Consider the following 14,597-nt stretch of genomic DNA (forward strand, 5'->3'; position numbering starts at 1 on the left):
TGAGCCTGCGCGTCCGGAGCTTGTGCTCCGCGATGGGAGAGGCCACAACAGTGAGAGGCCCGCGTACCGTAAAAAAAAAAAAAAAAAAAGCCATTAGGAGGTGTGGCTCACTCCAATCATTAATGTAGTTGTACATTGAGTGAAAAATAATATAAAAAAAGATGCCCGAAATAGATTATCCACTGTAATTCAGTGAATTATATTTTCAAAACTTAAATCAAAATCAAACTATCAAATTAACCAGATTGACAGGAAAGTAACCTAGATCAAAATGGAAAAATGACTTATGGGATTACTTTTATGTTGTAGTTATGCATCAATAAAAGATGCAAAGTACTGTAAAATACTGTAAACAAAAACCATTTAGTCTTCTTGAGAATAAGTTGTTCTCTCAAACCGCAAATGATTTTACCATTTCTAACCTATTTTGATACATTCACTTTCAGTTGACATCTCAACCCACTGCAATCTGGCTCACATTCTCCACCAGCATTAAAAAAAAATAAAAAGCTGTCACAAGACAGCAATTAGCTCCTAATTTCCAAAATCAGTGGCCTCCAATTTCATAGCATTTTAGTGTTTGGCACTCCTCTCCATTAAATACTCTCTTTGATTTTACTACCAGCTCCTGCTTGATACTAATCAGACCTCTCTATCCTCTCCTTGTCAAGAGTCATCTTTTTCTCTGACTCTTAAAAGATGGTGCATCGAAGTTTATAGCTTCTGCCTTTTTATTTTGCCTTTCTGATCTGCTTGCTTTTCTGTGAGGAGTTTGTCCATTCATATGACTTCCACGATCTATAATTTCTAGCAAGATCTGATTCTTCAGTGGTTCACCAATTTCCCTGAGTAGTTCATGTCTTTGGAGGCAGTAAGGGCATTTCAGAGTCTGTTAAGTGAATTTGTTATTTTCTGGTACCCTTGGCAGTATAAATTAAAAGAGTAAGCAAACAACAATAAAACCACAAAAGGACAAACTGTCCTCTCTGCATTCACTGCTTTTTTAAGAACTTTTTATTGGAGGATAGTTGCCTTGCAATGTTGTGTTAGTTTCTGCTGTACAGCAAAGTGAATCAGTTATAAATATACATACAGGGCTTCCCTGTTGGCGCAGTGGTTGAGAGTCCACCTGCCGATGCAGGGGACACGGGTTTGTGCCCCCAGTCCAGGAATATCCCACATGCCGCGGAGCGGCTGGGCTCGTGAGCCATGGCCGCTGGGCCTGCGCGTCCAGAGCCTGTGCTCCGCAATGGAAGAGACCACAACAGTGAGAGGCCCGTGTACCACACACACAAAAATATATATATATATATATATATATATATATATATATATATACACACATCCACTCTTTTTTAGATTCTTTTCTCATATAGGTCATTGCGGAGTATTGATTAGAGTTCCCTGTGCTATACAGTAGGACCTTGTTGTTTATCTATTTTATATACAGTAGTGTGTATATGTCAATCCTAATCTCCCAATTTATCCCTCCTTCCCCTTTCCCTCTTGGTAACCATAAGTTTGTTTTCTATATCTGTGACTCTATTTCTGTTTTGTAAATAAGTTCATTTGTACCATTTTTTTGGATTCCATATAAAAGTGATATCATATATTTGTCTTTCTCTGTCTGACTTACTTCACTTAGTATGATAATCTCTAGGCCCATCCATGTTGCTGCAAATGGCATTATTTTATTTGTTTCTACTGCTAATATTCCATTGTATATATGTACCACATCTTCTTTGTCCATTCCTCTGTTGATGGACATTTAGGTTGCTTCCATGTCTTGGCTATTGTAAACAGTGCTGCAATAAACATTGGGGTACATGTATCCTTTTTGGATTATGGTTTTCTCCAGATATATGCCCATGAGTGGGATTGCTGGATCATTGCTTTTTGAATGGTGTTGATGTGCACAAAACCTCTAAAATAAAAATCTTGGGTGTCTTTGTCTTTCTCATTTACTGTAAACTGATTATAAACCCATACTGTATCCAGTACCCAATTTCATAGCTCCCAATTTCTAAACATATCTTTTTTATCAGGTTCTATCTTTCAATATCATTTCTTTCACCTCAGGCCATTAACATTAATTTCTAACTATCATCACTCACCTTCTTGAAAGTCCCCTCCTTGAGGGCCTCCCCTTTGTCAAGTAGAACATGGTGGGCTTTCCAGATTTGCTTCATCTTACCTTTCAATTCTACTTCTTAACATTTTCCTGAATTCAACTAAAATAAAAGCATTTTTTTCCTTATGGATATTAACAAAAGCTTTAATACTAGCATGGTATAATTTTATTGGTTTTAGACTGGTTAGATTATAATTAGTAATTTAAAGTTAACAATAATGAAATAATTATTTGAGTATTAATTTATACTTTACACCAGAGGTCTCCAACCTTTTTGGCACCAAGGACCTGTCTCGTGAAAGACAATTTTTCCACGGACGGGAGGTGGGTGGTGGATGCTTTCGGGATGATTCAAGTGCATTACATGTATTGTACCCTTTATTTCTATTATTATTACACTGTAATATATAACGAAATAATTATACAGCTCACTACAATGCAGAATCAGTGGGAGCCCTGAGCTTGTTTTCACTTGTCACTCACTGATAGGGTTTTGTTATGAATCCGCAAGCAATAGATTTATCATGGTCTCTGTGCAGTCAAACCTCTCTGCTAATGATAATCTGTATTTGCAGCTGCTCCCCAGTGCTATCATCACCCCTCAGCTCCACCTTAGATCATCAGGCATTAGATTCTCATACGGAGCACGCAACCTAGATACCTCTCATGTGCAGTTCACGGTAGGGTTTGCGCTCCTATGAGAATCTAATGCCACTGCTCATCTGACAGGAGGTGGAGCTCAGGCAAGTAATGCGAGTGATGGGGAGTGGCTGTAAATACAGATTACGCTTCGCTCATTTGCCCACCCACCTCCTGCTGTGCTGCTCAGTTCCTAACAGGATACCAACTGTTACCAGTCCGTGGCCTGGGGGTTGGTGTTCCCTGGTTTAGACCATCAGAATTGTTTTCATAAAGCTTAATGGCAAACAGCTAGTTAGTTTTCCTCACTTCATTTTTTTAAAATAAAAAGATGCTTTAAATATATATTAACAACAGAGCTGAACAAAATTTCATCTTTTACTGTAAAATGTAAGATTTGTGTTATCAACTATAAAGTTGGACTGTTAACTAGAGTGGTCAACTAGAAATTATTACATTCATCAACTAATATCAGTGATTTTTGTTCAAGAAGTAAGTATTATAAGAAGGTAGAATTTTATGTTACTAAGGGGTAAATATGAAATTATCATAGTTTACCTTCAGAGACTTAAAAATGAAAATTTTGAATAGGAGAGATTTTAGGGGTTTTGATAATTCCTTGCCATTTTAAAGATACAATTTTTCTTAAAGTTGATAAAAATATCAAAATCAAAATCATAATAAGGAATAGTTACTATGAATAAACTTTACATATATATTTCATTACTAGAATTTTACATTTAAGTGAAAACATACTTAATACTTAGGCCATCAATCTACCATCTCACTCCCAACATGGCACTGGCCAATAACAATTGGTTTAAAAGTCAAGAAATAAAAATATTAAACTGTCACATCATTAGCCTCAGACTCAGGCAAACATCCATATTTCAATGTGATGATTTATCTGAATTCTTATGTGTGGCAAAGTGCAAATGATATGGCTTAAATCTAATTTTAATCTTGATGAATAATTTAAATAGTAAGACAGTTTACAATTTCACAGATTCCTCTAACTATATTAATTGTCTCAAAAAATAGCTTTGGAGCTAATTCATGTGTATCACTGTTAATTGGTGGTATAGAAAGAAATGTGAAATAAATATTTATATTACTGTAATTTATATATTTTTTAAAGCCCAGTGACTGAAGGACATAACCTAGTTACCCTCTCTGACCTTCAGATAGCTGTTTAGATAACTGTTTATCATAGGATTTTTGCCCTCAGGTGAACGTGCTATATTCTTGAAACTGAGCTTAACAAGAAAACTAAATCAAACTTTCTCTTTCTAAATACTAGTTGCCACTTTGACAGTCCAGCCTTAGTGTAAATGAAGCAAATGGACCAAGATCTAATTAGTTTTGCATTCTTAGAAAAAATTCTAAACACTAAAAGAGTGTAAGCCTAGATCCTGCGTAATAGATGTGCAGGCAGCATGCCTGATGAGCATTTGTTTAAAGTAGAATTTTCTTTTTCTCCACCTTCACTCTTTTCCTTGTTTCATAGGTTCTTTGTCTTGCAAGTCCTATTTATAAATAATGTTGTGATATTCATGTAGTCTTACATATTTTTAATCTCTTAGAACCATTTCCATATTACTATCTAGACATTATACTTTAGAGAGATATTTCCTGTGTTTGAAACATATTGCATTTTGTTACAGTCATTCACAATACTGCCTTAAGCATCACTGCCTCCATCAGTGCCTCTGCATATGCCAAATATCTGGAAAGATCTATCAACAGATGCCTGTTTACTCTAAAGTGATATTAACATTCCTTATCAGACCGAATTAATTGAGTATAGTAGGGGAATGACTTGCATAGAAGATGTGTGTGCCTGCAGGAACAGCAAAACTTATCAGCTGGTTACATATAAGCTTTCTCACATTAAAATTGTGTGTCCCATGTCTCCAGCAAAGTCTAGCTCTCTGTATACAAAAAAGATACTTATTAGATACATGTTGGTTTTCATCTGTTTAATGGAAACAATTTAGTAACTGCTTAATACAATCCAACTTTATACCTAGATATATTTCTGAGAGTATATTTTAATCAACCATTATATTAGTTGGGCACCATCTTCATATGAAGTAATCTATACAGTAGTCCTGGACAGACCAGTAATATAGTAATAATTTAATAATTATCATTATTCTAACAACAACTTAAATTGTATAATGTTTCAATAAGGTTTTTATATTTGCAATAGTTTATTTAATTCAATAAAAATCCTGTGAGATAGGTAATATTTTCTGCTACGTAGCAGGTTCTCAATAAATGGTAATTTCTTCCCTTTTCAGTAGATTATTGAATTTCCTAAAGTCATAAGCTAGGATGTGGCAAAACCTGAACAAAACTACAGTTTTTCTGACTCCTAAGTATTCTTTTTTCTGACTCCTGATATTCTTACCACTGACTACTACAGGAACTGCAAATGCAGTAACAATGATGACCTAAGGACACTAGATTTTGGCTTTAGATTATTCAAGAATCCCAATGCAATTTCAGTTACTTAACTAGGACAAAGGGGCCTAGTTGAGCATACATCGTGCGTGTTGCATTTATTATGCCTAGGTGTGTTAAACCAGGAGAGTTAGCAGTAGTAGATGGTTAAGTTTTAAATAAAGTCTTTAAATTTTATCTAGTCTTTAGAACTTAAGAAAGTTAGATGAGGCCAAGAAGAATTTTACATATCTGAGATCATTTAAAATGCCTTTGCACCACTCTGAAAAGTTTAAAACTAATAGCTAACTTTTATTATATAGTGAGACTGTGTAAAATATTCAACTTTACTTCTGTGAGCCTTGATTTGTAAAACAGAGATAATAAAACCATTTTAAAATATGTGCAAAGCACTCTGTACCACATCTGGCACAGAGTAAATATGCATCAAATGTCAGATATTACTATTTGAATAAAAATAAATATTGTAGACAAATGAGCCTAGTGTAGTTAAAAAATAAAATCATCCCTGATAACCTAAAAACAAGCTATTTAAAGGATAGGTTTAAAATATTGAAAGAAAAATATACTTCTAAGAGAGTAGTATAATTACATATAGTGCATATTAAACAGGGAATGTATCTATTTTACTTTGTCTATTTCTTGAGTCATTTCTCATTAATGGTATTCCTCAGGAATAGAAATTTATACAAACAATTTAATCTCTTTTTTTCTCTGTGTACTTTGCTTCTTTTCATTCTTTTTTTCTTTCTCCCTTCATTTTACTATTTAATTTTTTTTTTTTTTTTTTTGCGGTACGCGGGTCTCTCACTGTTGTGGCCTCTCCCGTTGCGGAGCACAGGCTGCGGACGCGCAGGCTCAGTGGCCATGGCTCACGGGCCCAGCCGCTCCGCGGCATGTGGGATCCTCCCGGACCAGGGCACGAACCCGTGTCCCCTGAATCGGCAGGCAGACTCTCAACCACCGCGCCACCAGGGAAGCCCCTATTTAATTATTTTTAATATTTTCTTCAGATGCCACAAGCTTTAACCTATAGGCATTATCCCAAGTCACTAGGTTAATTTTGTTGGCATAATTGAGTTTCCAAAATACCTTTAGTGACTTAGTATCATTAGGCTGTGCTAATTGCCTCTAAGGAATCGACTACAAGTTAAGTTTACCCAAAGTTTAGGATAATTATTGCTATTAAGGAAATTCTGGGCCCTGTTGTTCTGAGGTGGTAGTAGTAGTGAAAAAAATATGGAAAGCTGTATAACCAAAGGTTCTTTAGTAATCAGTGAATATTTCTTCAATAGATAAAGTATCTTTACCAGTTCTTATATTTCTAAGATCATTTCTGATATTTTTTAATCATTCTATTTTTATAATCTATGATATGCCTATATGCATAAAATTAATAAATGTTATAATTAAGGAAAAATATATTTAGGGCTTATTAGTAGGGAAATATAATATATTTTATTATTTTCCTATAGAGAAGTCAAGGTAATGGAATACTAGAAAAGCATATGAATGTTTTCCCTATCAAATCCGTCAGTGGAGATGGGGATATTAATTTGAATAACGGGTTAAAATTACTGGAAAAAGTACATCTTAATGCTACATATATTTTTAAAACCATTGTATATAATGATATGAATATAGCTTAGGAAATATTGAATTTCTAATAGTAGAATCCATTTGGCTACAATTCTTTATAAAGAAATAAAACCACTAAAAATGAAAGCCTCTGCTACGTGATGTTTAGCAGGAAATTTTACAACCACATAATGTTCTCTGCAATTTCCGCAGGAAGAAATTTTAGGGATTGTAAAGAACATTTTTTTACTTGTGGTTGCTTCTAGACTAAGTGCTAATTCAATAAAATTACAGCCTTTGTGTGTGTGTGTGTACATACATATATAAGTATACATACATACATAGATACACAAACAAAGATACCTATATGTGTACCTATATATGTATGTTTGTATATATTGAAAAAAACCTGTTTTTCTTAATTAGTACTTGTATCTTGTATGTGTATTCCACAATGCCTTTTCTTTTTCCTTTTATTGGTTTAGTTTATTAAAAATGGGATAACAGAACTTTTCTGAGCACCTCAAGATTGATAAAAAATGAGTTGAAAAACATTAGGTTTTACCTCCTTAAAATAGTATCTCTGGCAGCCATGGGAAATATTGTCAGTTTACCTGGTTATTCTTATTTGAAAGCCCATCTACAGAATTTAATAATCTTCTGAGGTGATGGATTTATGAAATCCCTGAAGAAAAATCATCACTGTCTTTGGAGATTATTGTGTTATTTGCTGTCATTGATGAAACTTTTTAACTCATCCTGCATATATTCTGCAAAGTTCCCTCTACCATCAAATTACCTTTAGTTAAAGGCTTACAGGGTTTGGGAACTTAACAGCAAAAAGCTAGAATTTACATTTTTGTAAAAACTCAGTCATTGTATTGCAGGTGTCAGGTCCCAATTCAACAATGATATGAATATTTATTGTTCAGGCTCTTTTTCCCCCCTTATATTTATGCTTCAGTTATCTCTCTTTTCCTTTTTTCAAAGCTTGCCACAAAATATATTGATACAAATAAATCAGTAATATTTGGAATATAAAAACACTGAACAAAAAATTTTGAACTGATAATGAAGAATCTGAAATTTGAAATGTTATAGTTAATTAGAATTTTTAGACAAATGTTTATTATATCAAGACTTTGAATTAAAGAGAGGAATGAGTAGGAAGTGAAATACAATTAAAGAATTAAAGGATAGTGTTAAACTTGATTAGTGTAAAGATGCTTTATTATCAAAAGAGATATTAATTTACAGAACTCTAAAAATGTTAGAACAATATGTGTTTGGCTCAACTATGTCTCTCTATACATTTAGCAAAAAAAACAAGACTTGGAAAAAAAGAAGTTAGAAGAACTGCTAAATGCATCATATATAAATCCTATGAAAGATAAGAAATCAGAGCAAATAATATCCCTTGTATGTATGAAGCTTAAAAATGAACTGGAAAGTAATGACTTCTAAAGACAGGAAGAATAAGCGAGTTTAAATAGGATTTATTTATTTATTTAGTAAGCATTTATAGAACTGTTATATGTCAGTTACTGGGCTGGGCACTGGAGATACAAATTAATACAAGACCCCAACACATAGTTTGTATGGAAAAAGAAATTTGATCACCTTAAAAAAAGAAGAATGCATTTGCACTTAGTAAAAAATTTAATGTTCATAGTGGAAAAGGCAAAATCTACTGTTTAATAGGGAAATTACTTTTTAAAAATGGAATTATAGAATATTATAATTGTATTTATTCAATAAAATATCAATCTATAGCTTATTGCCTTTATTAATTAATAATCAATAGTTTATTAAAAGTCAGATATTGGATTAGAGACAATCACGACACAACAAAAAATCTCATTTGGGGAAAGAGTTACATAAGCAAAATGCATGTAGAGAATAATTTTCAAGTTTTTCACAAAGGACATTCTTTGACAGTCCTTGTAAGATTAAAGTGGGAATTATGGTATTGGGTGTGGTCTTTGATCCTTGTGTTTGGGCAGGCTCTGCTTTTGAGCTGGTTTTCTCTCCTTTTAAGAGGACTTATCTGAATTTTTAAAACTAAATCTTACAAGATGGAAGGTGAGGTAGAAGGAGTGGGTATGAGTTTTTCAGCCACAAGCATATCTGAAAGTATGAAGCTTTCTACCCCAAGCTACAACACCACAAGAAGAGAGTCATATGTAAGTCATTTGAGGGCTCATCTGTAGCTGGGAGTAGGAATTGTTTCCTATAATGCATTGCTTCTCTCCCTTTCTTTGATCAGTCAAGCTCTAGTCTGTTCTTATTTGTACTCCTTAACCCTACTATTGGACAGTCTTCCTTCAACAGCAGTAGTTTGTTTAGTGCGACCATATCCTACCACAAAAACGTTCTCAATAGCTGTCATTTATGTCATGAAAATACCCTGTTGATAACCACTGACTTAGGGTAATACTACCTGCATTAACAAATAAACAGCTAAATTACTGTTTTTATCTATTATCTCCCTGTATCTTTTCTTGGCCAAGTGAGGCAATATTTCAACTTACATATTACTTTATATATAAATGGCACTTTATGTACTCAGCTATCACATTTTCTAAAATTCTGGAACCACTGATTAAATACTTATTAAATTGAATATAATTTTGGCATTCTCCAACTGTATCATCACTGTCTGACTAATAAGAAAAATATCCTAATCTTTATTTTGGGACCGTGTTCTACAAATTGCATTTCACGTTATAGACTTTTCAACCTCCTGATCTTAAACTAGTACTAATATATAATAGATAAGCATTGCTTTTTTCATAATGCATGGCAAAATCTAGACCAGTAGTTCTTAATTGAGGGTAATTTTGCCCCCAGGAGACATTCGGCAATGTTTGGAGACATTGTTGAATGCTGGGGGTGGGAGTGCTATAGGCATCTAATGGGTAAAGTCCAGGCTGCTGCTATACATCTTACAATATACAGCACAGCTTCTCACAACAAAGAATGATCTGTGTCAAGTGTGCTGTGGTTGAGAAACCCTGTTCTACATGATGATACATAATAATTATTTTAATCCTCACAACACTTTGGGGTACATACTAATATATCAAAATTTTATAGCTAATAAAACTGATCCAAAGAGAGGTTATGCAAAATTTCCAAATTCATAAAACTAGAATAGGAACTCATATAATCTGGATCTAGAAACCTCTTACTTAACACTATTCTAGAGTCTCTACATATCTTCTAGAATTATCTCCCTCAAGTTATTCACTGAGCACCAAACTGTTCTAGCACTTTTTATAAATGGGAACAATGTAAGGATTTCTTTATCCCCTCTCTCCTCTCCAATCAATTGGTAAATCATCTATACAGTGCAGCAAATAAATCATCCATCTAATCAATCAGCATTCTCTGAGTCCCTATTCTGTTTCAGGATCATATTAGGTTGTAGACTACAAAATGGTAGAAGATGAAAAATATAAGTAAGACAAACCAATGCTTAATTGTGTTGGCTTAATAGCATCTACGAAGGCAGTTCATAAAAGAGAATCAGAATGCTTGAATCATGGAGGAAAACTTCAAAGAGGAATCTATTTTGGACTTGAGACTTTTACAGCGCTCTTGAGTTATTTCTGAATTATTTTGGTTTTGTATCTATTTCACCCTCAAAACCTCTTTCCTTTTTCAATTTTTGATTTGATTACATTCTTTACATATTTATTGAGAATGTATTGTGTATTTAACTCTTTGCCAGACACTTTGCTGGAAGTATTTTACAGAGCTTTTGCCTGTAAAATGATAAAAATCTAGTTAAAGAAATAAGGCATGATTATACTAAAAGTTATATAACAGTAAAAGAATATGAACGTTAAAGTAGTATATGATTGAATGTTAAAATAATTGTATGAATAGTCAAACAAAACAAAGCAAAACTCTCAGGGCTTCCCTGGTGGCGCAGTGGTTGAGAGTCCGCCTGCTGATGCAGGGGACACGGGTTTGTGACCTGGTCCGGGAAGATCCCACATGCCGTGGAGCGGCTGGGCCCGTGAGCCATGGCCGCTGAGCCTGCGCATCCGGAGCCTGTGCTCTGCAACGGGAGAGGCCACAACAGTGAGAGGCCCACGTACCGCAAAAGCAAAACAAAACAAAAACACAAAGCAAAACTCTCAGTCCAAAAATACAGGAGGCTTTTTATTTTTTACGATACAAAGAGCAGGTAAGTATTTGAGTGGAGATATGGCATAAATTAGACTTACTTAGATCAGTCACTGTAAGTGAATGGGGAATGGGAAGCTTTCCAGACCGTAAGACCTGCCAGGAATAAGTCACAAGGTGTGAAAGTGAGCATGACAGTTTCTCACTGAAATACTTTCTCCTTTTCTTTGTAAAAAGTGGCTTATAAATATATATTTCAAAATATATGTTCACAATGTAAAAGACATGTTCACACCCTGATATTTGCATAGGCCAGCTTATAGGAAATTCATTAGCTTTTGATACACTCGCACATTCCATATGTAGATTAACCTGCTCATTAAACAATGAACTCTTACTATTGATTGCAGGATTTGTTTTAGGTAAGAAAACCGTAACAATATAATATTAACATGAACAATAACCTAGGACACAGAGAAGCTAGGGATAGATCCAGTTCCTAAATTCACCTGCTTAGAAACACTCTCCGCTTTAGCAATCTAACAATGTCTGGTAAGAATATGGTAATTTATATATATATCAAACATACTCAGATAATTTGTCAGATAATATCTCTGGAGATAGGTCTAAATGAAAGATGATTATTCTAGCAGTTAAGAGCAAGGGCTCTGAAGTTAGACTAAAGTGTTTAAGTCCCAATGAGCCATTTTGGTTTCTACTTCTTAAAAATCGACAACAGAATTATAAAAAATAGTGTGAATATTAAAATATAGTATGTAGCACAGTGTCTACTGCATGGTAAAGATTCAGTACATGTTAAAATAATTTTATTTTGTTTGATAATGATAATGAGCCAATCCTAAGTTTCTAAAACTTTGAAAATGTAAAAATTTTAACAGGTTTTATTAATTCATGTTTAGCTGGTGATGGATAAATATGGATATTATTTGGTTCAAAACTTTAGAATTTCTAATAATTTGACATGTTTTTTAAAGTATTAAGTTTTCACCTCTGAACAAAAGGTATATACAAACCTTTCCTTTAAGAAATTTTGTGTATACACATGGAACAAGAGAAGCCTATACATCTTGAAATAACCCTCACAGAGGAATTTATCTTGGGAAGTGAATTTTTTTAAAATGTCATTTTACTAAATAATTTGGTTTTACTGGGAAGATAAAGTATTATGATTATTTTTTAGAAATAATTTCATTATTTCATTCATAATTTCATTTGAGTATATCTAATAACTTCTCCTTCCAAATAACAGATCAATAAAGATGACCTGTACTACTTAATGTTTCTTAAAGCTCCTCCCACCCCTCTACATGCCTATCTATCTATCTATCTATCTGAATATGCAGGGTGGTATTTAATCAAGCAAGTTATTTTACATATTTTTCTAGGACCTGATTCCTGTGAAGACAGAAGTTTTGTTGAAAATAACTCAGGCTCTTAGATAATTTTTGTACAATTTCCGGAAGCCATTTCACCTTGTTTTCTTTAATGTGATACTCAGTTATTGGTGAAAAAAAGAGACTGCTTGGCTTTTAAAAACTAGAGCAAGGCCTGATACCAAAAGTGATTTTTAGTAATTTTCAAATGTTAACCTTTCAAAATTATAATTTTCTGAGAACCAATTACTCATTCAAATCATTTCAAAGAGTAAACACAGCCTAGAAACACTGAACATTTACCATTTAAGTCTTGTAATAAATGCTATGGAGGATAGTAATGTTCCAGAAAAAAAGTCTTTTTGCTTTAATAATTTTGCAACCTCAGTGAAGGAACAAAATGGACATGACTATAACATACAAGAAAATACAGGACCTTTAAGAGATACAAAGTTGCTCAAGGAAATTGGAGAGTATTTAGGGAGAAGATGAATGTGGAAGGATAACACAAACAAACTTGCTATTTTAAACAAGCAATTTTCCTTCCTTCCTTTTCCTCCTTTATTTTCTCCTTCCTTCTTCCTTCCTTTTCCTCTCCTCCCTTCTTTCCTTTCTTATTTCTAATGAGGGACTGATTTAAAAAGAAAAGAAAAGTAAGAAGAAAAGAGGCCAAAGCTGTCAATGAAGTATAGGAATCAAGCAAAGAAGGTGACCCAGCAACGTGATAGCTTAGTGCAGGTCAGCACTTACTAAGGAAGGAGGCTGAGTCAAGTAGCAGCCTGGCATGGTTAGGAGACTGGCTACAAATAAGGTAAATAATATATTTGAGGCTGATGTGTGTCAAAATTCTCACAATTGGAGTAAGAAATTACAAATATGAAAAGCTTGAATAAACCCCAAGACTTCATATATATATATATATATATATATATATATATACACACATATAAATTTATTTTGTTTATTTATTTTTACTTTTTAAGCTTTTTTGGCTGTGTTGGGTCTTCATTGCTGTGTGCACAATTCCTCTAGTGGCAAGAGGGGCTATTCTTCGTTTTGTGGTGCACAGGCTTCTCATTGAGGCAGCTTCTCTTGTTGCGGAGCGTGGGCTCTAGGCGCTCGGGCTTCAGTAGTTGTGGCGCGAGGGCTTGGTAGTTGTGGCTCACGGGCTTAGTTGCTCCGTGGCATGTGGGATCTTCCTGGACCAGGGCTCGAACCCATATCTCCTGCATTGGCAGGCGGATTCTTAACCACTGTGCCACCAGGGAAGCCCCCCGCCAAGGCTTTTGAGCTTTACCCTATTTATTGTGATTTTTAATATAGATTGAAAAAGAAATAACTATATATATAAATATGTATGTGTATATGGGTGTGCATATGTTTTCCCCCTTGAGAGGGCCTGGGAGCAGAGGTATCCCAGTAGCAAAGAGCAATATCTAACATCCAGAACTTGGTTTCTTCTTGGACAAGTGACTTACTCTAAAGCTAGAACAGGAAAAGTATAAGATAAGCCTAGAACATTTTCTTATGTCAGAACCTAAGGAAGGACTCAAAGAATGATAAGCCCAGTAAGGGATAATTTGAGCATCAGAATAAATAATGGATGTAATGGATTAAAACCTCTTGAATAAAATAAGAAATCCTGAATCCATACTGATGTAAATAAATAAATGAATGAATCCTTTCTTACAGGAAGATACAGGCTAATGAATGTAGATGGAATTAGAAAAATATCACTTTGACTTCAGTCAAAACAGATCAGCAGATGCCAAAATTAGTGGGTGAAAGTTTGATGAAGAATGGGAGAATTATATAATTTCAGTGGATCTCCCCCCCCCCCAAATATTTATTAATTGCAAAGGGATAAGGAGTATCCCTTTACATCTTTTTTGGGGAACCCTGGAACATAACACCTTTAAAAAGTGACCATCTCCAGTTGTAGGAAAAATCAGAAGCATGCACCACCTGATAGGATGCAGTGAAAATACAGCATGACTTCTGTTGTTGCATTTCTGTCCAAATGCTTAACCTGAATCTAATCATGTGGGAACACCGATCAAGCTCAAATTGAAGGACTTTCCATAAAATAACTAGTCTTTAATTATTTTTTTTTAATGCCAGTCATAAAAGTCAAAGAAAAATTGAGAACTGTTTGGGATTGAAGGAAACCCAGGAAGCTTAACAACTACATGCCAAGTGTGACTGGTTTGGATCTATTTGCTGTAAAGGGAATTACTGGACAATTAGTACAATTT

General features: G+C 34.2%; 1 protein-coding gene across 3 annotated transcripts in view; it reads left to right on the forward strand.

The window, feature by feature from the left end:
• CADM2 (cell adhesion molecule 2) overlaps positions 1-14,597 on the forward strand; it is a 1,069,280-nt gene that overhangs the window by 361,797 nt on the left and 692,886 nt on the right. The window lies entirely within an intron of this gene.

The sequence above is a fragment of the Globicephala melas genome, chromosome 4 (assembly GCF_963455315.2).
Source record: "Globicephala melas chromosome 4, mGloMel1.2, whole genome shotgun sequence".
In the NCBI taxonomy this organism is placed as follows: Eukaryota; Metazoa; Chordata; class Mammalia; order Artiodactyla; family Delphinidae; genus Globicephala; species Globicephala melas.